The sequence below is a fragment of the Schistocerca nitens genome, chromosome 1, assembly GCF_023898315.1.
Source record: "Schistocerca nitens isolate TAMUIC-IGC-003100 chromosome 1, iqSchNite1.1, whole genome shotgun sequence".
Lineage (NCBI taxonomy): Eukaryota > Metazoa > Arthropoda > Insecta > Orthoptera > Acrididae > Schistocerca > Schistocerca nitens.
Window position 1 is genome coordinate 1,264,983,286 of NC_064614.1, and position 25,172 is coordinate 1,265,008,457.

A 25,172-nucleotide genomic window follows, 5' to 3' on the forward strand; every position below is an offset into this window, starting at 1 on the left:
TGTCGAATCTATTGTAACATTGTGAGACCTGAGTTTCTCCTGGCGTATACAACTTTCAAATAACTTCCGGGAATTCAGCCAGGTAACACTTTCAGCGACCGCCGATATTTCGGCGGGAGAACACCCCGCCATTTTCAAGGCAAACTGCAACGGACAGGCGGCGTGCATGCAAATTTAATACCTCGGTTCTGCGACAGAAGCAGGAAAGATAACACACACACTGAACACTAGTGCCACCAAAGATGACCAAAGTCAGAGCTATCGATAGTGAGACTATGAATTCACAGGTGAGGCAGCATTGACTCTGTTCCTCTGTTTTTTGACAAGGGAGAGAGCCGGATTCCAAACAGAGTTTAAACAGAAACCTCCATCCCTGTTAACGAGGTTGCTCGCTAGTTTAATCTCAACTGCCTCCTTAATGACACTGTCCCAATAGCTGGACGTGCATGCCAATATCTCGGTGTTATCATATAACATGGGGTGACCAGTATCCAAGCAATGTTCGGCAATAGCAGATCTATTTGGCTGCTGTAATCGTGTGTGCCGTTTATGCTCAGTACATCTGTCCTCCACGGTCCTGATAGTTTGACCAATATATGCCATACCGCAGCTACAGGGAATACGATACACACCTGCCTTACGCAATCCAAGATCATCCTTAACGGAACTCAAAAGTGCTCTAATTTTAGATGGAGGTCGGAAAACACATTTCACATCGTATTTCCGTAAAATACGACCGATCTTATTGGACGTGTTTCCTACGTAAGGCAAAAAGGCAGTAGACTTAGGTGTTGACTCAGAATTATCATCAATCACCCGATGTACAGTTGGTCGATAGCGCAACGCACGTTCAATCTGTCTATCACTATAACCATTTTGACGAAATGTAACTTCAAGATGGGACAGCTCAGCTGGCAAAGTCTCAGCGTCAGAAACGACATGTGCCCTGTGTACCAAGGTACGAAGTACCCCTTCACGCTGAGCCGAATGGTGACAACTATTAGCTTGTAAGTACAAATCGGTGTGAGTACGTTTCCTGTAGACTGCATGTCCCAATGATCCATCATCCTTCCTCCTAACCAACACGTCGAGAAAGGGAAGGCAACCATCCTCTTCCACCTCCTTTATTAGTTCAATTGAACAGGCAGTTTGCAAACTACCTCCTGACGCTGCAGAGGAAGTTAGGAGGGAGGCATGCCGTGTTTTGACTAGGGCTCGTCCACCCAAGAGTAATGTAACAGCAGCAGAGAGGGCTGCTTTACGCTCTCTCAAAGTTGATCCCAGTATTGTTATTTTACCTGCTGACAAGGGCAATGCCACCGTTGTTTTAAATAAACCTGATTATGTACAAAAGATGCAACGTTTACTATCTGATTCAGCGTATCGCAGAATCGATGCTGACCCCACGAAAAGTGTTGAGAGAAAGACCAACAGCCTCCTGAAGAAAAGTGGTTTTTCGCAGGACACAATCAAGAGGCTTAACACCTATAGTGCCGTTCCCCCTAGGTTATATGGCCTTCCAAAGGTTCATAAGGAAGGTGTTCCTTTCCGTCCTATAGTGAGTAACATCGGTGCTCCGACATATCGCGTATCCAAGCATCTTGCTTCTCTGTTGAGTCCACAAGTAGGACAGTGTGAACATCATATCAGGAACTCAGCTGATTTTTTACGTCGTTTGGAGGGACTGAGGCTGAATGACTCTGATATTTTAGTGAGTTTCGATGTGGTCTCTCTCTTCACTCGTGTTCCTCTGTCTGATTCGTTGCGGTTAATTGAAGCCAGGTTTGGTGCTGATTTAACTAATCTCTTTAGGCATGTGTTGACATCCACTTACTTTTTATTTAATGACCAGTATTACGAGCAGACAGATGGAGTTGCGATGGGTAGTCCGTTGTCTCCTGTGATCGCAAATTTATTTATGGAAGACTTCGAGGAACGTGCATTGGAGTCGGCGCCTTTAAAACCCGCCTGTTTCTTTAGATACGTTGACGATACCTTCGTTGTTTGGCCTCACGGTAGGGAAAATTTGAATGTCTTTCTAGAACATCTGAACTCGATCCACCCGAACATTCGTTTTACGATGGAGGTGGAAGAGGATGGTTGCCTTCCCTTTCTCGACGTGTTGGTTAGGAGGAAGGATGATGGATCATTGGGACATGCAGTCTACAGGAAACGTACTCACACCGATTTGTACTTACAAGCTAATAGTTGTCACCATTCGGCTCAGCGTGAAGGGGTACTTCGTACCTTGGTACACAGGGCACATGTCGTTTCTGACGCTGAGACTTTGCCAGCTGAGCTGTCCCATCTTGAAGTTACATTTCGTCAAAATGGTTATAGTGATAGACAGATTGAACGTGCGTTGCGCTATCGACCAACTGTACATCGGGTGATTGATGATAATTCTGAGTCAACACCTAAGTCTACTGCCTTTTTGCCTTACGTAGGAAACACGTCCAATAAGATCGGTCGTATTTTACGGAAATACGATGTGAAATGTGTTTTCCGACCTCCATCTAAAATTAGAGCACTTTTGAGTTCCGTTAAGGATGATCTTGGATTGCGTAAGGCAGGTGTGTATCGTATTCCCTGTAGCTGCGGTATGGCATATATTGGTCAAACTATCAGGACCGTGGAGGACAGATGTACTGAGCATAAACGGCACACACGATTACAGCAGCCAAATAGATCTGCTATTGCCGAACATTGCTTGGATACTGGTCACCCCATGTTATATGATAACACCGAGATATTGGCATGCACGTCCAGCTATTGGGACAGTGTCATTAAGGAGGCAGTTGAGATTAAACTAGCGAGCAACCTCGTTAACAGGGATGGAGGTTTCTGTTTAAACTCTGTTTGGAATCCGGCTCTCTCCCTTGTCAAAAAACAGAGGAACAGAGTCAATGCTGCCTCACCTGTGAATTCATAGTCTCACTATCGATAGCTCTGACTTTGGTCATCTTTGGTGGCACTAGTGTTCAGTGTGTGTGTTATCTTTCCTGCTTCTGTCGCAGAACCGAGGTATTAAATTTGCATGCACGCCGCCTGTCCGTTGCAGTTTGCCTTGAAAATGGCGGGGTGTTCTCCCGCCGAAATATCGGCGGTCGCTGAAAGTGTTACCTGGCTGAATTCCCGGAAGTTATTTGAAATATTGTAACATGTTTAAAATTGTAATTATGTGCCTGGTCCATACGTAGGCAATGTATTAGGATATGTGGAGTGCAAAACCTTTGGTGAATATCCTGTCTGTAGGGGAGCGGTAAAAGGTGGATGGCAGGCGAGCGCGGGAAAATGCACACGGGCGCGGCACGGCATAACGGGCTCAGTTGGTTTTGGGCATCGGTCTGAGAAACACGCTCTGGATTGAGCAGGCTCTCCTGGAAAACGTGGTTTCATTGAGCCTCGGATGTGCCGTTTACGACGACTATACAGCATGGCTATATTCTATAGGCACTAAACGGTAAAGGATTACGACGCTAAGAAGAAGCAAAGTGCCGATACACCAAGAGCCATAGCTGTGCGCCTCGCCATCTCGCCGTCCGCCAACCGCCGCTTCGACACGAACAGGTTGAATCTTTAGAATTGTATTCGTGTGGACCAGTGTTCATTTTGTTCCTGACTGTTCAATAACAACTTAACTTTTACCAGAATTGTCCTATCAATTAATTATCCTCATCACTAACCTAGATAGGGTCCTTTCCACATGTTGTGCAATCCGAGCGTCCCGAAATGAAGATTTAAAGTTTATGTTAATAAGAATTACCTGCAGACCTATCTATGCTAGAATGAATTTTAAGGAGCTTTATTGTTAATGAAAATATAAGCAAAGAACAAATGTCTGACAAAGTTGGAAGATAATTTTGGAATTGGTTTAGTAATGAAGCTTAATTAATTTGAGACAAAAATAATGGTAGTTAAATGAGGAAGTAATAAGACAAAAAAGAGTGGTAACTCATATATTGTAAATCTTGAGTGCTTAATGCTTCCAATAGTTAATAGTTTCAACACAGTGATCATAACAGTTTCAGGGTCCCCCCTCCACTCTTTTCTTTCCTATTCATTTAAATTCTGAAGTGTACTGAACTGATTTGACCAGCAAAGTTAAAGTCAATATAAAACCTAAATTTATCAGTGTTTTACCCTTATTAAAATTGACATTGTATGTGTATTTCAAAAGTGCTATTTCTAGGGTAACCTATGCCCGATTTCAGTCGGATCAATAGACAAAACGCAGTTTGTAGTAATCATTATAGTGTAATGTTGTGTATTTATAGCTTGTCCAAATTAGTACAGAAAGGGAAAATATTAGTTCAGTAGATTTTTCTGGTTCTAAAATTTACCGTATAATGCAGTATTACTACGTGTTGTTATGCTTGTACGTACATCCACTTGTACAAGGTAAAAACTCACTTAATGCCTAATTAGGCTGGCGACCGTATTATTAACAATTGGTAGCATCTGCTGTGTATGTTTCTTGCCCGTCCTAACGTGTAGTTGCACTTTAGACTTGCTTGACGTATCATTGTTGTTACTGAGTGGGTGTAAGTATGATTTTGCCTCCATTCAGGTACACGCGGTCAACATATTTACTAAAATCCTTTCTTATAAGGTGAAGCCCATCAACTTACCATAGTACAGGCTTTAAAGAGTTAACGTACGCCCGAGCGTAGACGTTACAGTAGGTGGCAGCACAGTGCACCTAATATGTAAAAGGTATACGTTTGCGGATACTTTTAATCACGTAGTGTATCGTAGATACGGAGCTGAGCTGTTCGGGGTGTGCCAGGAGGCAATGCACTCGCGGAGACGGCTGCCTCATGAATGGAGGCGGCGTCTGGGCGGCTGCGATCCTCGCCCGGGCGCTGCGCGCGCACCTTCTGCCGCCTCCCCCTCCCCTTCCACGCCCCCCTCCCCCTTCCCCTTCCCGCAGAGCGGCGGTCAGGGGCGCAGCGCAGCGCCGCGACGCCGCGGCCTGGGCCCTGCCGGGGGCCGGCAGCGGCGGCGGCGGCGGCGCCGGCGCCGCGCGCGCCCCCAGCGGCCGCCGCGGGAACCAGCTGGCCGCTCAGTGCGTGCTGGGAGCCCGGCGAGCGCGCGCTGCCCGCCCCACGCACCCAGCCGCAGCCGCAGCCACAACCGCGCCGCACACACTCGGGCGCTCAACGCGGACCGGGCCCGACCGGACTGGGCGCTACCCACCTCCTTCCTCAACTCCTTCCTCTTTCTCTCTCACTCTCTCTCCCACTCTCTGTCTAGAGGCCTTGCTTCCCAGCAACAACCCACAATATTTTTTCTAAAACTCGAGTTGCTCGGCGCGTTTTGTTTACGCCAAATACTACCGGCGCGCGACGGTGACGTAGGCGTCGCTCCAGATAGTTTCGTGTTCGACGAAGCGCAAGGGACTAGTTAGTGTTCTCGGAGGACTGACTAGCAAGAGCGGCGCCCGGCGAGGGGAACACCAGCGGCATCATGGCGACGCCTCCGGACAGCCCCATCGAGGACGTCATGTTCGAGATCGAGCCGTCGCGGGTGCCCAAACACCGGCCCGTGGCGCTCGAGGACCTCTGCCGGCAGACCAAGTTCACCCGGCAGGAGATCAGGGTCATGTACCGCGGCTTCAAGCAGGTGCGTCGCTGCCACCTGCCACCTTTAGCAATACTAAGTTCTTGACTTGGAAAAAGAATTTTGCCAATACCTCCGGTACACAGAACTCCTTACACACTCACAGGTTTCTGCTTTACTCCCGTTAACAGCCAATGCGTAACCGGAAACAGTTTACCGCCGTTGTTAACTATCACAGACGTTTTCACGGCGACATCGTACGCTTCAATGCGTAAAGAAAATTTTCGGGCGCTCTACTGTGCTCGAAGTAATGGTTCAGACTTCAAACAAAATCCATGTGTGTCGATCGTGGTTCAGAAGTGCTAGTTAAAACACCAAACTACAACGCTCCAGTCGCCTGGACTTACATTGTCATTCAGTAAGTATAAATATTATCCGTGGACGTTCTTGTACCTTTTTCCTGCACCTGACGGTGTGGAAACATTGCCATCGACGATAAAGGAGCCTGCGGCAAGTGACTTGGTGATACCTAGTGTAACACCGTAGAAGAAATTCAGCTTTCCACCAAGCAGGCAGGGACAGCTCACACAGGAAACTGCAATCAATAGCGTAAACATTCACGTCGAAAGTAAATTTAAGTGTTAGGAAGTCTTTTTCCACATATTATTTTGAAGTTCAGGCTTATATTTGTATACAGGATGTTGCAGAAGTGATGGTCAATATTCAGGGATATGACAGAAATGATCATTCGAAACAAGTCAAGTAAACACGGTCTCTAAAAAGCATACCTTAAGACCTATGAGCAGTTCTTGATCTTCCATTGCAAACTTTTTGCTTTCCATATTTTGGGAATTGGTAGTATGGAGCAAAACAAGAATAAAATTTACAGTAAACATGTGCTGTAAAATGCATACCTTGAACGTTACGAGCACTTGTTCATTAGAAGAGTAGTGTTTCCAAGCAGCAAACACGAATAAGTGCTCAAACTCTTAAGGCACGCATTTTCGAGCACATGTTTATTGGGCATTTCTTTCATGTTTTGGTTCATACTAACACTTCCAAAATATGGACAGCAAAGAGCTTGGACCAGACGAGACTTATTTCCTTGTATCGAAGACTGCTCATAGCTCTTGCGGTACACGGTTTAGAGCTCATATTTACTTGACTTTTTTGTTTTCAATGATCATTCCTGTCATATCCCTGAATATTGATCATCACTTCTGAAACACCCTGTATACAGAGTGAAGAAAGTTTCGCGCACTTGGACTTCGCAAAGCGATTCCTCATATACTAGCAATATAAAAAATTTCGTCTTGCGCGTATTTCTGGCAGTAAATGGACGTTATAGACTGGCAAACTGCCAACATTATAATCACATGTACGATAACTACCTCTGTCAGCTAACAGAACTGGTGCTGTGCAGCTGGCGCAGTACAAAGCATTCTGGATTAGCATGCAGGAGGTCGAAGGTTCGATTCTGCGTCGAGTTTTTTTGGCCGTTTTATTCTGCCGAATAATACTGTAGTATACACCTTTACTTAGGCCACATGTATCTGACAGCTACGTAGCACATTCCGAACGAAATGTAGTGGACCTGAAGGTGGCAAGAATAATAGTTCGTACTAATCGTTGGGACCATTTGGGGAGGGTACACAGAAAAGAGGTCTGGAATCTGGTAGATACGGTGGTGTGAAACAGTACGCTTCCACAACGTACAAAGGCGTCCATTTCTGTGTTCATTGTTCATAAGTGCAAATGTTTTGAAGAAGGCCCACTGTATTCGTTGTACAGCGATTAAGACGCCAGATTCAGTACCACGCAGACTACATTTAGCAAATAAAAACAAATTCTCCTCGTTCCAGAATCGAACCTTCGACGTCCCGCATGCTAACCAAAAACTCTGGCCACTGCACCACATGCACAGCACTACTTCGATTTGCGGACGGAGGTATTGCCGTACATGTGGTGACAGAGCTGGACGATTTCCAGTCTTTGACGTCCATTTATTGCCGGAAATATCCACAGGACGTTATTTTGTGAGAGAAATTTTTAGTATGTGAGGAATTGTTCTTTACCCTGTAGAAGCGAAACGTGGAGGATACACCATACAAAGAAGACGAGAACTGATGTTTTTGAAACATGGTTTTCCAGAAGAATACTTGAAGATTAGATACGCAGATAGGGTAAGTAATCAAGAGGTACTCTATCGAATTGCGGAGAAAGGAACACTAGGGGACAGTTTGACTAAAAGGGGGGGGGGGTGACCTAATAGCACACATCCTAGGGGATCAATAAATAGTTGATTCAGCAATGGAGAGAAGCGAGGAAGGTAAAAATTGTAGAGGGAGGATTAGGCTTCACTACAATACGTTCGAATCGATGTAAGTTACAGCAGTTACGCACAGACGAAGTAGCTACTGTGCAGAGCTATATCAAACAAGTCGTCACACTGAAGCTATCGACAATAATAGGTTAAAAATAAAAAATAGCTACAAAAATCATAATTTCATGTACAAAAATGTCATGTTCAATGTGTAGCCTAGAGGGCTGAAAACACTAAACAAAATATTCAACTGGGAACACATTTTAGCTCCAGGTGAGGCAAGTAACTGACCTTTTCTTCTGTGAAACATATACGTTAATCTACTGGATGAGCGTAAATTCACCAGCTACAGGCAGAAAGAGAGATAGATAGATAGATAGAGAGAGAGAGAGAGAGAGAGAGCTTACTTTAAAAAACGTTATCTCTGCTATCAGGCCACGAAGACGTTACATTACGACACTGGCCGGTCGCAGTTCCATCTTACGGCTAAGGCATGTCGCAGTTTCGCAAAAGCAGCATATTACATAAAATTTCTGTTTTTATTGTTAACTGTAAGTGGTATACACTTAAGTTATACGTTCTTGTACAACCTTCTTTGAAGGTAATAGCACAGCATTGGAACAATTATCATGAGGTGATGGGTGCAGGGAATATACTGATAATCTAAAAATTGCTGGAACGACTGTGAAGAAATTCTGATAGGAAATTCGACTCTTGGAACTATATTCACAGTTTCCACACTCATGTTGCGTATGTATTACTATCAGTCTCCTCCCTGAAGAATGATACTGATAATTATTTATCCAATATTATTATAGTACAAGTACCGATAAGGAAATCTAAAGCTAGTCGAAAAAGACGTAACAGATTAACAAAACCACAAAAGTTATTTAACAAAATCCTGCTTAGTGTACATGATAACCTACATTTCGGTTTTCAGTGTGATCCTCATGGTTGCTGCTTGCAGCAATAGCTCAAGGGTCATTTCCATTTTAGAGTTACGTTGTGACTAAACTGCTCTTATTTCGCGGAAGTGGACTCAGTTTCGAGAGGCCATTCTCGTTTAAAACAGGAAGAATTCTATTACTCATTACAGTTCTTGAGTCGAGTGAAGCGTGAAGTCCACATCCACCAATCGACAGAAGTGCTAAGCACTTCTCATTCGAATTATACCAGCCATGTATGGAGAGGCCTGTATGGTCTGACTATGATCTACGTTGGTATACCCAGAAACTAGAATTTTTTATCGAACGACAACTTTCTGAATATGTTTTCATCCTCGTCAATTCAAAATACAACGTGGAAACGTTTAGATCTTTTCCATGCATGGCAGTGTGGGGTACTGATGTGCATGAGTTTGTAAAAAATGAGAATGATCTATTCTGCGAACGCCACATCAATAAGATTAATTCCCCAACATAATTGTGGGGCCATAATAGACGCGATATTGTTATGACCATACTACAATTTGTTACGGACAAAACGTATGAATATTGTATTCCCTAAAGAAGCTGTTAAGATAGCATCGTACACAGCCAAACCAATGTTGTTATCAGAAACGATCCTCACATCGAGCAAAAGTGTGAATTTAAAGCATGTAGTTAGCCTGTGTGCTTCCATGATCCGAACACGTCACGATTGCATACCAAATGACAAAGAAATTACAGTGCAGCGTTTCAGAGTAACGTGTTATGTGGACTCCCAGATATCTAGCGGACAGCGAGTATTTCGTGTGAGAGAGCAACAGAATTCCAACTTTAAACTAAAGGAACTTTCCTATCTTCGTTTGCATGGTTCTTCGTTCGCGTAAATACTAACTTTGCTCCTTGTATTTCACAAATACTAATCAGTTTTTAAATGTACTTATCATATTTTCGTTCTACATGAGGTGTGTGTTTATGACACATGAACACATAATTACTTACGTCACCAAATAAGGTGTTCATTATTTGAAGAAAGTCCAGAGATATAAATCAACTATGAAATAACAAAATGAGACCAAGCATGAAAATAGCAACAAAATGAAAGACGCGCAATGTACGTATCGACGTGGCCTAATGGCTGCAGTATTTCAGAAAATCATAATAAATCCAAATCAGTTTGGTTTGATCATGCACGCGAAATTGTCCGTGCGTCACACGTTTTTCTCCTACTTTCCGACTCACTTGAGTTATGCGTGTCGTAACACAATTACAGGGACCAACAGATCTTCTAAAGCTATTAGTAGTAGTAGTGTCCTCTGAAAAAGACTACAACTTTGGTTTTAAAATCTGCAGTTTGTTCGATAACGGCGCACAACGCTAGTACAAGTCTACTACGCGCTTTTCCGGACGGTTGTTAACGACTGAGAACGTTCCTCATTCACATGTTTTACAAAATCAATGCGATTGTGCCCTTCACGTATAACCGTAATGTCAAAACGAATCTCTCAAAGGAGAAGACGTGCTGCAGTGTCAGTGGAAGAATGCCAGGCTTCTTATTCAGAAGCCTTAACGTGTTTTTGTGATCTTCAGCGTTAGGCGTGGTGCGATGCTGCACTGCACGCTATTCTGTTGTGCAAGTCTCATTACCTTTGCATAACTAGTGGCATCTACATCCCCTTGAAGCTGTTTGTTGCAATCAAGCCACACCTTCCTCTACAATCTTCACCTCACAAACTTACCAACATTACCAAGTTAAGTCCTCCGTAATGCCTCAGAATATATCCTGTCCTTTTTTTTAGTGAAATTGTGCCATACATTTTCGTTTCTCCTAGCTTCAGTTCTGTAGCTCATCATTATTTACGTGATCTATCCCTTAAGTCTTTAACATCCTCTATAGTGCCAGATTTCAAAACCTTGTATTCACTTTTTATCGGCACTGCTTATCACCGACGTTTCTCTTCCATAAAAGGCTACACTCCAGAAAAATACCTTCAGAAAAATACTTCGTAACAGTAAAATTCATGTCAGATGCTAACATATTTCTGTTTTTAAGAACACTTTTTCTGCTGTTGCCAGTACGCATTTTATGTCTCTTCTACTTGTGCCATCTACGTCTACATCTACATAGATATTCCGCAAGCCACCGTGAAGTGCGTGGCGGAGGGTACCCTCTACCACTACTAGTCACTTGCTTTCCTGTTCCACTCGCAAACAGAGCGAGGGAAAAACGACTATGCCTCCGTATAAGCCCTAATTTCTCGTATCATATCTTCGTGGTACTTATGCGCACTGTATTTTGGCGGCAGTAGAATCGTTTGGCAGTCATCTTCAAATGCCGGTTCTCTAAGTTTTCTCGGTAGTGTTCCTCGAAAAGAACGTCGCTTTCCCTCCAGGGATTCCCATTTCATTTTCCTGAAACATCTCGGTTACACTTAAACATGTTGTTCAAACCTGCAGGTAACAAATTTAGCAGCCCGCTTCTGAATTGCTTCTATGTCTTCCTTCAATTCGTTCTATTACGGATTCTGAACACTCGAGCACTACTGAAGAGCAGGTCGCACCAACGTCCTATATGCGGCTTCGCAGGTGAACCATTCTTCCTTAAAATTCTCCCACTATAACAGAAGTCGACCACTCGTCTTCCCCACCATAGTTATCACGTGCTCGTTACATTTCATACCCCTTTGCAACGTTACGCCCAGATGTTTGAATGACTTTACTTTGTCAAGCAAAACACTAATGTTGTTATATTCGAGTATTACAGGTTTGTTCTTCCCACTCAACATCATTAAATTTCATTTTTCCACATATAGGGCTAACTGCCACACATCACGCCATCGTCAGTTATTTTGCCGTCCGAAGAACAGAAATCACTTACTACTTTTGCTGCTCCATTTTATAAACCAGTCCCCCTTCCCCTCCTCCAGAATTGTCTGATTCAGTTCGACAACATTTCACTGTATTTGTTTCACTTCTGCTGATTTCATCTTACAATCTCTTTTAAAGATACTATACATTACGTTAAATTGCTGCAAGCCTTTTGCTGTCTCTGACGGATTTTCAGTGTTGTCAGCAAACCTTATTCCTTCTCCCTGAACTTCAATTCCCTTTCCAAATTTCTCACTGTATTCTCAGCTACTGTTTCTCATTTGTGCCTTTCGACTTTTTTGACTGCAGTCTAGTATCGATACAAACTGTAAACTATCGCTCCGTGTGTTTTATCCCAGATACCTTCAAAATTTCAATGAGCGTATTCCAGTCAGCATTCTCAAAAGCTGTCTCTAAACCTACAAATGGTATAAATGTCAAAAATATTGGAACAAACAGTTTTTGCGTCGATCAGAACCTTAGTTGATAGCCGGCCGGAGTGGCCGAGCGGTTCTAGGCGCTGCAGTCTGGAACCGCGCGACAGCTACGTTCGCAGGTTCGAATCCTGCCTCGGGCATGGATGTGTGTGATGTCCTTAGGTTAGTTAGGTTTAAGTAGTTCTAAGTTTTAGGGGACTGATGACCACAGCAGTTAAGTCCCATAGTGCTCAGAGCCATTTTTTTTTTAACCTTAGTTGATATTCCAGAATACGTCTCTTGTAATTGTAACAGTCTACAGGTCCCCTCTACAAAACGTTCAGTTGTTAATGAGAAATCTCGATACGTTTAGTATCGTGTTGGACAAAAAGAAGCAGTCGTAAGTTGCAGATTTCTTAAAAGATACGGACAGTAAAAATAATCTGGAGTCATTATTTATTTCAATCTAACTTCAGTAGTCAGTTTCTCAACTTTTGCGCTGTCAGACAGCAGGATCCTCACTAATGACATTCCTATAGACAGTACTCAGGCCGAAACAATTAATTTGTACCCAATTGTAAATGGACTACCGGATCACCTTGCACGATTAATGGGAATAAAGAATATAGGGCCTAACATTCTGCAGCAAGTTCATACGAAGCAATGAGACTTATTAATGACAACAGGATACATTGCATTAGAAGTGTTAAAAGAGTTGATGTGAGATAACGTGTACATAGAAAGGGATGTTAGTGTCGAATTCATTGATTCGATAGTAAATTTGTGTCAATATGTGAAAGTAGCTTTCCTTACAGTTTACCCAGAAAATCGATTAAAATACGAGCAAGCAATGGATAAATAAGAAGGTTAAAATCTCATGTAAGAGGAAGACAGGGATTTATATAAAGGTGAAGATCCTACGTTACTTGTATGTTGCAAAAAATATTATAAAATTTTACGGAAAGTTATTATCCAGAAGTAAGCACTTACTGACATAAATTAACAATGAAAATAATAATATCAATACTATATGGCTTATTGTCAAATAGGAGGCAAGACAGCTACTCAGTGTACAAAGTACCATAGCAGTTAAAGTAAATAACTGATAACGTTTAAATCTGACTTTCCAAATCAAGCACCGTAAATAGGTTTAAATGGTTCGATTGAAGAAGGAAAAGAATATATTAAAATGTCATTCTACAAATCTTTAAGCAGCTGAAAGTAGCACCATCTTCCTTCACTGGAAGTAACAGAATTCTAAAAATTCAAAAAGAAGCTCATGTAATATTGATGGATTTTCAAGCAGAATTCTGGAAACTTATTCCAACATAATAAGTAACGTGCTTAGCGATGTATGTAAAGCATCACCAACACAGGGCGTTTTTCCAGACAGATAAAAATATGCAATTGTTAAACGTCTCTGTAAGAAAGGTGACCAGAAATACTTGTCCACTTTTCTTACTGACAACTTTTTCAAAAATATTCGGAAAAGTTATGTACTCGGGAAATGTAGTTTCGTAGTTACGTAGATACAATATACTTCGAATATCACAGTCTGGATTCCAGAAGGCTTGCTCGACCGAGAATGCTATTGATACAGTCACTCACAAATATTACAAGCCTTAAATAACAAAATATCGCTAGTTGGTATTTCATGTGTTCTTTCGTAGGAAAACTTAAGTTTATTGGAGATAATGGGTTTACACACAGCTAGTTTGAATCATACTTAACAAGAAGAGCGTAAAATGTTGTGCTTAATAATTCAGACAATGTTGCAAAGGTACAAAATTCTAATGACTGGGGAGAAATCACAAAGGGAGTCCCTAAGGTTTCAAATTTTGTCTCCATTCCTATTCCTTATACAGTATACAGCGTGTTTATTTTAACTGAAGACATTGAAATATCTCGAAAACTGCTTATCGAATCGAAAAAATGTTATAACTCCAATTTGTTTGTCTCGGAGGGTGACACCAAGCGATACCACAACCGAACCACCACCCCAAAACCTGCGTGGGTGGCCAGGGGCAGCTTCGAAATCTTCATTGGAACCCCGTTTTTGTTTATTATAGATTACGATTCTACAACTGAGTCTACATACGTTTCGCCTGAAGCATTTTCTTCGTTTTGCCAACGAGGGCGCTGTAACCGGTGTAATAAAAGTGGGAACACTGTCGTAATTTACGACATGGTACCTGATGGCCCTTGAAAATCCAATGGCACGTGGGACCCCACGTAAGTGGTCCCCAGGGTAGGACAGGCCAGTTTTCATAACTTCTAATTGGAAACACCATTCGGAACGTTGTATGCCTCCAACATATCGAACAGGGGACTACTGGACGCAGCACTGTGGCAGTGGCTCGAGGCGAACGCTGTTCTACTTTTCTAATTACAGTAGTCGCTCAAACGTAATACAGCCAACTACAATACACTTAATGATCCGCTTTTCAAATGACCGTACATAGTACAGAAGCATATCTGCGTGAATGTCAGTACAGGCGTTTATGATGGGATCGACCATGTCTTCACGGCCTGTTGGCATTTGCTGGTACACCTTATCCTTTAAATATTCCCACAGAAAGAATCCGTGGTTATCGTTGCCGTTGGCGGCGTAGTGTTCCCGTGTACAAGTATTTGAAAGCAATAGACGTTGACCTTGCTGGCCAATTCAATAACCAGCAGCTTACTGGTGGTCAAAATGTCTTTCGTGGACTAAGAATGCAGTTCACATGTGATGATAGTGCTGTCTTTGGGGCAGTACGTGGTTGACCTTGGCTGTTGTATGGGAGAACCATGCAGACTATGGTGGCCTTGAAGCTTTCCCTGATGCAAACATTTTGGCTTGGAAGACATGGAGTATAGCGGAGAGTACAGGCCTGATAGCTAAAGTTCCCTATGGTACATTGGTTCCAGACAAGCCCTTTACTGTGACTACAAGAAGAAAGAAGGAGCTGAATGCAGACGAGTATCTGTTTATATTGGTCAAATCAGACGATCTAGCGGGCCACCGATCAGTGTAATCACGTTCTAATACCTCCCGTGCTTCAGTTGTGTAATGCGCTGGACAACCGTCATGCTGAAACCACATACGTTGCCGAACGTCCAGGACAACATGTTGCAGTAGTACCGGTAGTTCCTATCTCAGAAATGTTCGACGTTTGTGTACATTGAACGTGCCGTCCATGAAATACGGTCCAGTGAGTTTGTTCCACACGTTGCCACACCGTACGTTAACCGACCAAGGACGTTGATGATGGTCAAATTGCCGTAACCAGTGGGGATTGTGTACACTCCAGTAATGCATATTATGCCGGTTAACACTACCATGGTTTGTGAAAGCAGACTCATCGGAAAGTAGTACCTCGGCAAAGAACGTGGCGTTCGTTTGCATTTGTTGACGTGCCCATTCACAAAACACTTTGTGGTTATGGAAACCGCTGCCATGAAGTTCTTGATACAGCGACACGCGGTAAGGGCGATACTTATGACAATGAAGTACTGAGACAATACTACAAATGCACATACCGGTATCACAGTGTAATTGTCGCGCACTTATCCGTGGGTTGTGGCGCACTGCCGCTAGTGCAGCTATTTCATTAGCTTCTCCTGTAACATCTATCTTCGTTTCATTTTGCCGCTCTGTACGCTACCATCAGAAGAAAAGGCGCTCAAAACCTCGTAGAAGAACGAACGAGAGCGAGGATTGTCTGGAAAGGGCTCGGCATGCAAGTCAATAACAGCCTCAACGTTTCTCCTATCTTCTCCCTGAATAAGGATAATTTCGGAATTTTCATTTCGGAATTTTCTTCTGTAGGTGCAACATTCATCGTCCACTTGCATGTCTGTTCTCCAAATGTTGGTAGGTGTGCAGGCAATACGTACTGTAATGTCTGGAGCCGCCATCTGCTCCACGTCTCCACGATACGTGAGCTCAGGTCGGAGTGTCCTGCCTGTTACGATATGTCGTAGTTTCCTACACGGCCACAGTGGCGCATCGGATAGCCTCCTGTTCGATATGTCGCACGAATACAACGTCGTGAACGGGGTTTCGAGTTAGAAGTTACGAAATACTGCCTGTCCTACCCTCGCAGCATGGAGGTGGGGTCCCATGTGTCACTGGATGTTCAAGGGGCGATTGAATACCACGTCGCAAATTACGATTGTGCATCCATTTCTATTCCTCCGATTACAGGACCATCTGTAGCGAAACGAAGAAAATGCTTCAGACAAAATGTACGTACCCAGTGAAGATTTAAAAATTTCCCTCCACCCCTCACGCACGGTGTGGGCTGAGTGGTGGGGAACTGCGGGGGGGAGGGGGGGGGGTGTCGAGTGTGGTATCGTTGGATATCCTCCTCCGGGACCAACAAATTGGAATTACAACTTGTTTTGATCCGATATGTAGTTTCAGAGCTATTTCAATGCATTCAATTAAAATGGACACCCTGTGTGTGATTGATATTTCACTTAATATTCATCAGGCTGAATGGTACTTTTTACAGGCGACACTTGCGTTATAATAAATTACATTAGAGGGAAAGCAACAGAAGAGACTGTTAATAATTTTTTTCAAAGAATTCTAAAGTGCTTTCCAGAAAATGTAGTCTCCCTAACTGTTGAGGAAACACACTATGTTCAGTTGTATACACCAAACCGAGTCATGTCAACAACTGGTGTCGCACATGAAGAAAAGTCAGTCATTAGGATAGCATGATACAAATTTTTAGGTACACTGCATTGACGAAAACTTGACTCGATGAAGCATATCACTCAGCTTTTGAAGCAATTAAGTTCAGCGTCTTTTGCTATTCGTATAACTGCTGGTGCTGGAAACAAACCAATCAATCTCTTGAAATGTTTTCCATTTCTTCACTCAGTAATGTCTTATGAAATGATTTTCGGAGGTAACTCATCACTCAGAAAGAAAATATTGATTGCACAACGGTGAGCAGTAGGAATAATATGTGGTGTTTACTATCAGTCGCCATGTAGCTACCTCTTCAAAGATTTGTGTGTTTTAAGTGCACCATCAGAACACAAATATTCGTAAACGAATTTCTGAAGAATAGTAATGTCCATAGCTACAACATTCGAGGAAAACATGACCTCTACTACCCTTTATTAAAGCTGTAATGGGCTCAGAAAAGACTTCAATGTGCAGATGCAAAAATGTTTGATCGCTTGCTCAGTAACGGAAAATTTCTAACTGGTACCGAAGCAAGTTTTACATCTAGCCTGAAATCATTCTTCCTAGATAACTCCTCCTATTCCATGGACGAATTTCTGTTCATAAGCAGTTAGTCTGTAAAAAATAACTAGTTTTTAAGAGTAGTTACAAGAGTAGGACTAAAAAGTAACACGTTCGTCAGTGTTAACGCTAGTAACGCACACATATACTGTAAACTGACTCCTTCCATATCATTTCGATAAAAGAATTGTTCACACTTGAGTTATTACCTAATTTATCCTTTTACAGCCTGTCTTCTGAGATAAGCCGCAGGGTCACCATTGCTTCCTATGTTTCAACAATATTTCTGCACACGAAGTGATCTTCCACATAGTCGAATGCCAACAGTTTGTCCATCCTTCTGTAAATAATTCGTGTCGGTATTTTGCAACCATGATTTATTAAACTTATGATTCAGTAATATTCTCATTTGCCAGCATCTGGCTTCTTTGAAACTGGTACTGTCACGTTCTTCTTGAAATCTAAGGCTATTTCGCCCGTATCGTACATCATGAATGTTAGGAGAAATGCTTTTGTCATCGCTGGAACTTCCATGGATATAAATTATTCTGGTGGAACGGCGTCTACTATAGGTCTATGAATTAACACCATTTACGTTGTTTGTGATTCGTTCGTCGACTAAAGCTTTTTTTTTTACAGTTTACACACTAATCACTCAACTATTTCAAGCTAGATGCATGTTACCTGTAATTCAAACATACCTTGAAGCGTATCGGCTCACCGCCAGGCAATCACTCGACATTAACCTAATGTCTGCGACATTAGCGATGGATTACGACCCACTGTTGGTATTATATTATGGTAGTCAGATCCAGTGTTTCTACCTGGCATGGCAGAGTTTAACGCATACTGTTTTGATTTCAGCACTTGAATTTACTGGATTCACACTTCACAGAATCGCTGTTCAGTTATCGTCACAATGCAGCAAAAACAGTGGGCGGTGCCGAATCACTAACGTTGCAGAAATTAGGTTAATTTTAGTATAATAATGTAATACATTTTCTAAATGGTCACCTGACGAAAAGATGAGTCCAAAAACGCGTATCGACCTATAATAAAATGCGTGTATCATGAAATAATACTTGTTTTTGATATTGTAATTGCAGTGTGCATTGTACAGATACTGGCTTACATCACCAAATATGGTCAGCAGATTTTATAAGAATCTTTATGTCTAAACTGAGTAGTTCCCGCAATACTGCCGCATTCGATAGTAAGGAATAAGCAGATGCAAAGTTATCAAATGATATTCTTTAAAGATGTGGTATTTCTACTTCAAACGTCGTGCAGGTAGTTTGGTTATTGTTTCGATGTTTTGTGTGAAATGCTAGCTGCATTCCGCAAGGAAAATCAGAAGAGTAGCAATTAAGCGATTGTTACGTACGTACAGTGTACAGCAAAAGACGTAGTAACCGAAGAACTTCGTCCGTCCAAACGCGAAACTCTTGGCAAGACTGTCTCGAACGTACGCGCTGCGGTCGTAAGACTCGAAGCATTAGCTTTCTTGAAACCTTGCCAGAAGCTGCAACCGCGCTTTCCTGCGCTCGGGGAAACAATGCGTCAAGCGCTAAGTACTTTACCCGAACTGGAAAAGTACTTTTCCCGCCACGCCGATCCTTTAGTTTTATTCGATGCACGAAAGACGAATGACGCCGCCATCATAAGCCATCACGGACCACACATCAGGGCCGGGAGTCGCGTGCGCGGCTTACGCGAAAATTAATTGCCTCCCTGTGAAGAATAACCGGAACATTTCTTGTTAACGATCTGAGAAGTTCTCAAGGAGCATTGTGTGATGCCAGCCTTGCCGAATATATGACCGCCATTTGTAACTACGCAGTCTTTCTGTAATGAGACTTTTCACGAATATTTATGGCGCGATGACTGCCTCTTATCGTCATATATTGACTCAATGTAGACGAAAGCGCTACGGCAATCCATCCAGCATAAGATAATGAACCAGTAATCGACGCTCTTTTTCTTTGTCATTCATATTCCCGCAATGAAAACTTCAGTTGTAATAATACGAGAGCACTTCAAAAATTAAGTTGCAATGTTGTTAAGCCAGGCCAAGTAACTTTTTAATTGAATGCTGCAGTACACGTCAGACGCAAATACGTGATACTACAGGGCGAAAATTACTGAACTATGCTCATGCTCGTAAATCAAGGACAATGCTGATACATGGTTCAACAACGCTCTGGTGGGCGGTTCGCGGGTTTAGATCACCTCGGGGTATCACCATGCGGTGCATTTGGCGTACGATCGTCGCACGGTGGCGCTGGCAGCAGTCCACACACGCAGAGCTGTGTTGGTGCATGCGAGAGTACGGTGCAGCGAGTGAGTGTGCAGACGTTTTCAGAAGTGCTAATGGTTACTGTGTGTTGAAAATGGCTCAAACAACGCGTATTGATGACGTTACGAGGGGTAGAATACTAGGGCGACTGGATGCTGGTCAAACACAGCAGGTCGTGGCACGGGCCCTCCGTGTGCCACAAAGTGTGATCTCAAGATTATGGTAACGATTCCAGTAGGAAGGAAACGTGTCTAGGCGCTGCAGTACCGGCCGTCTACAGTGTACAATACACGGCCACGGAATACTGCCGGTAGCCTTACTAGGCACCTTACCGCTGCCACTGGAAAAGTTGTCTCCAGACACACAGTCTACAGACGACTGAACAGACATGGTTTATTTGCCCGAATACCTGCAAGGTGCATTCCACTGAGCCTTTGTCACAGGAGAGCCCGTAAAGCCTGGTGTGAAGAACACAGTACATGGTCACTGGAACAGTGGTCCCAGGTTATGTTCACAGACGAGACCAGGTATAGTCCGAACAGTGATTCTAGCCGGGTTTTCATCTGGCGTGAAGCAGGAACCAGATACCGACCCCTTAATGTCCTCGAAAGGGACCTGTATGGGGGTCGTGGTTTGATGGTGTGGCGTTTGATTATGATTGGTGCACGTACACCCCTGCATGTCTTTGACAGAGGAACTGATTATGATTGGTGCACGTACACCCCTGCATGTCTTTGACAGAGGAACTGTAACAGGTCAGGTGTATCGGGACGTCATTTTGCACTAGAATGTCTGCTTTTTCACGGGTGCAGTGGGTCCCATCTTCCTCCTGATGGATGATAACGCACGGCCCCGCCGAGCTGCCATCGTGGAGGAATACCTTGAAACAGAAGATATGAGGCGAATGGAGTGGCCTGCCTGTTCTCCAGACTTAAACCCCATTGAGCACGTCTGGGATGCTCTCGGTCGACGTATCGCTGCACGTCTTCAAACCCCTACGACACTTCAGGAGCTCCGACAGGCACTGGTGCAAGAGTGGGAGGCTATACCCCAGCAGCTGCTCGACCACCTGATCCAGAGTATGCCAACCCGTTGTGCGGCCTTTGTACGTGTGCGTGGTGATCATATCCCGTATTGATGTCGGGGTACATGCGCAGGAAACAGTGGCGTTTTGTAGCACATGTGTTTCGGGACGGTTTTCTCAACTTCTCACCAATACCGTGGACTTACAGTGGACTTGCAGATCTGTGTCGTGTGTGTTCGCTATGTGCCTCTGCTATTAGCGCCAGTTTTGTGAGGTGCCACGTTGTGTGGAAGCACATTCTGTAATTATCCTTAATTTATGAGCATGAGTGCACATGCAATAAAATCGCCATAACTTCTGAACGGTTTGCGTTAGGACGTTCGAACTGCACCGTTGATACAGTAGAGCATGAAGGGAATTAATAGGCGCATGGGGACGCACCTTTTGTTATCGGCCATTTGCATCTGAAAACGTCACGGTACAGCGTGCATGAGCGTATAGCGCTTATGAAGGCCCACTGTACGAGCAATAACAGCCCAGATGCGGCTCAAAGGAAGTTTGCGATCGAGGTGAAGCTGAAGAGAACCGGTCCAAGAGTGCTATCATTTAAGAATTTGAGTCGCAAGTTTGAGAGAACGTGTAGTGTTCGTGATGGTAATGTTGGCAATGTCGGTCGTCCAAAAATGGTGAAAACGCTTGAAAACATTGAGAAGCCACGTGCTCCGTTTCAAAGCAGCCCCAGGAAATCGATCAAACGAGCTGCTCAACACGTGGGAATCAAAGGGGAGGCAGTGTAACAAATTGTTGTTGAAGACCTGTATCTCTTCCCATACAAAATTCAAACCCAACAGCCATTAAGCCATAGGGCAATGGAACAGCGGTTGTGTTTCGCCAACACTGTTGTTCACAGAATTGACGAACAGGACTTTGATGTGAATGTGGTTTGGTTTAGCGACGAAGTCCACTTTCATTTGGAAGGGTTCGTCAATAAGCAAAATTGGCTCATTTGGTGGACTGAGAATCCACATTTCGCGATCGAGAAGTCTCTTCAGCCTCAACTGGTGACTGTGTGGTGTGCAGTGCCCAGCCACGGAATAACCGCGTGATATTGTTTGATGGCACTGTGACAACCGAACGGTACATGAAGGTTTTGGAAGCTGATTTCATCCTCTTTATCCAAAGTGATCCTGATTTCGACACGACGTGGTTCACTCAAGACGGTGCCCGACCCCATCGAGGCAGGAGACTGATGTCCTGGAGGAGCACTCTGGTGACCGCATTTTGGCTCTGGGGTACGCAGATGCCACTGCCACCTTATTTTCCGGATCTGAACACATGCGACTCCTTTTTCTGTGCCTCGATTAAAGACAAGGTGTATAGCGATAGCCCCAATACCACTTCTGAGCTGAAAGCAGCCATTCAGGAGGTCATCGACAGCGTCTATGTTCCGACACTTGAGCGGGTCATGCAGAATTTCGCTATTCATCTGCGCCACATCATCGCCAATGATGGCAGACATATCGAACATGTCATTACCTAAATCCTCATATTCCTAGTGACGTTCACATGTTGAATAAAGTGTGAGCGCGCCGTAGTTTGTAACCAGTTTACGCTTTTCTTTCATATACATCAATACTTGTCACCCAGTATATTTCAAGATAGTCAGCAACTCTGTATTTGACAATGTAAATGCACTGCTTCGGCACTGAATCAACTGATAACAGCTGTGTGTTTTCATCGTTAGAAAATCTTCTACTCCCTAGACGGTTTTTCATCTTGATAAAAAGACGGAAACCCCGTGGTGCAAGATCTGTACTTCCCGATCAGAATCACGTACGTCTGTGCGGCCTTGGTCACATTGCTGGCACAATTTCACCGCGGCTGCATGCGGCACTGGATTTGGCGTATGCAGTGCCAGAATCTCTCGGCGAATCTGTGTGCCGTTTAGATGTTTTGTCCACAAGGATCGTACTGTCCCTCACATTTCATATTTGAAGTGCGTTTTCAGTTGCCGTGACATTTCAGTTGTGTGTGTCTCAGCAGAACTGTCTCTGGAGGAAACCAGGAACCTGCAATCTCTTCTGACAATCTGTCTCTCTTATTGCGAAATGTGTAACATACGTCCTGAAGTCCCTCATGTTAACTTGAATGTTAGAGTTAAACGGTGTAAGCGTGTTATGGATACCAATTTACACTATGTGATCAAAAGTATCCGGACACCCCCAGAAACATACGTTTTTCATATTAAGTGCATTGCGATGCCACCTAATGCCAGGTACTCCATATCAGCGACCTCAGTAGTCATTAGACATCGTGAGAGAGCAGAATGGGGCGCTACGCGGAATTCACGGACATCGAACGTGGTCAGGTGATTGGGTGTCACTTGTGTCATATGTCTGTACGCGAGATTTCCACACTCCTAAACATCCCTAGGTCCACTGCTCCCAATGTGATTATGAAATCTAGGACTCCATCCAAAACTAATTAAAATAATACAACTCACTCTAACCAACACCAAATCAAAAGTGAAGTTTAGAGGAGAAATTTCGGAGCCATTCCTCATAAAAACAGACTTAAGACAAGGTGACTGCCTATCACCATTACTGTTCAACTGTGCACTGGAATACATAATGAGAGAATGGTACACGGACAATCCAAAGATGATAAGAATTGCAAGTGCAAAAGATGATATTAGCTTAAACTGTTTGGGATTCACTGATGATCTTGCTCTCCTAGCCAACACCGTTCAAGAAGCCAGGCAACAAGTGAAATAACTACAAGAAATAGCAGAGAAAGTAGACCTTAGAATATCATTTGAAAAAACGGAGATTATGCTAACTGGTCCAGCACTTGCAAACAAAATTACAATAGGAGAACAGGAAATCAAAATTGTTGATAAATTTAAATATTTAGGCGAGATAATAACATACAATCTAAATAATAAGCAATCATGGCAGAATAGAATAAAAAAAACTGAACTACGCAAATTACATTACCAAAACCACATACAACAAAAGAGCCTATCTATAGATGCAAAATTAAAACACTATAAAACAGTTACACAACTAGAAATAACGTATGCAGCTGAAACTATCTTCAAAACAACTAATACAGCAAAAATTGACAGAATACTAAAAATAGAAAGAAGAATAATTAGGACATGTGTAAATAAACAGTATAAAATAAATGGGCATTGGAGAATAGCATCATATGAAACAGTATATAAGAAAACCAGACATGAGCACGATCAGGAAGAAACGCATCTCATTCTTTGGACATCTGATGAGAACTCCAGAAAACAGAATTAGTAAAAAAATAATACAAAAATTATGGAATAGTAAGAGCGACATTAAATGGATCACAGACATTAAGGAAGATATAAAAGAACTCCAAATTACAGTAGATGACCTAAGAAACAAGACAGAGTAAACCAGAATACTGCAAGACCCGCAAACCAGACTACAAATGAAAATCAATAAAAGGAGTACAGGAAGAGTGGTCTCAGATGAAGAAAGAAAGAAAATATCTGAGAGAATGAAGAAATATCGGGCAGACAGAAGAGCAAAACACCTTTCATATAAGAATAGACTCTAATAATTATATTACCTAAATATCATATTACGTTATTGTTGAGCCAAATTGTATCCCGGTGTAACAACTTGTTTACAACCTTGTATTTTTGACTAGAGTGGTCCAATGAAGGCCATAAAATAAATAATAATAATAATAATAATAATAATAATAATAACTATCCAACATGCTAAATAATACAAATTATGGATACAATATTACTGGAACATACCCACATAAAATCACACATTTGCTATACGTGGATGATCTAAAACTACTGGCTGCAACAAATCAACAACTCCACCAATTACTAAAGATAACAGAAGTATTCAGCAATGATATAAATATGGCTTTTGGAACAGACAAATGTAAGAAAAATAGCATAGTCAAGGGAAAACACACTAAACAAGAAGATTACATATTGGATAACCACAACGACTGCATAGTAGCGATGGAAAAACAGATGCCTATAAATATCTAGGATACAGACAAAAAATAGGAATAGATAATACAAATATCAAAGAAGAACTAAAAGCAAAATATAGACAAAGACTAACAAAAATACTGAAAACAGAATTGACAGCAAGAAATAAGACAAAAGCTATAAATACTTATGCTATACCAATATTGACCTACTCATTTGGAGCAGTGAAATGGAGTAACACAGACCTAGAAGCACTCAATACACTTACACGATCACAATGCCACAAATATAGAATACATCACATACATTCAGCAACAGAAAGATTCACATTAAGCAGGAAGGAAATGCCGGCCGAAGTGGCCGTGCGGTTAAAGGCGCTGCAGTCTGGAACCGCAAGACCGCTACGGTCGCAGGTTCGAATCCTGCCTCGGGCATGGATGTTTGTGATGTCCTTAGGTTAGTTAGGTTTAACTAGTTCTAAGTTCTAGGGGACTAATGACCTCAGCAGTTGAGTCCCATAG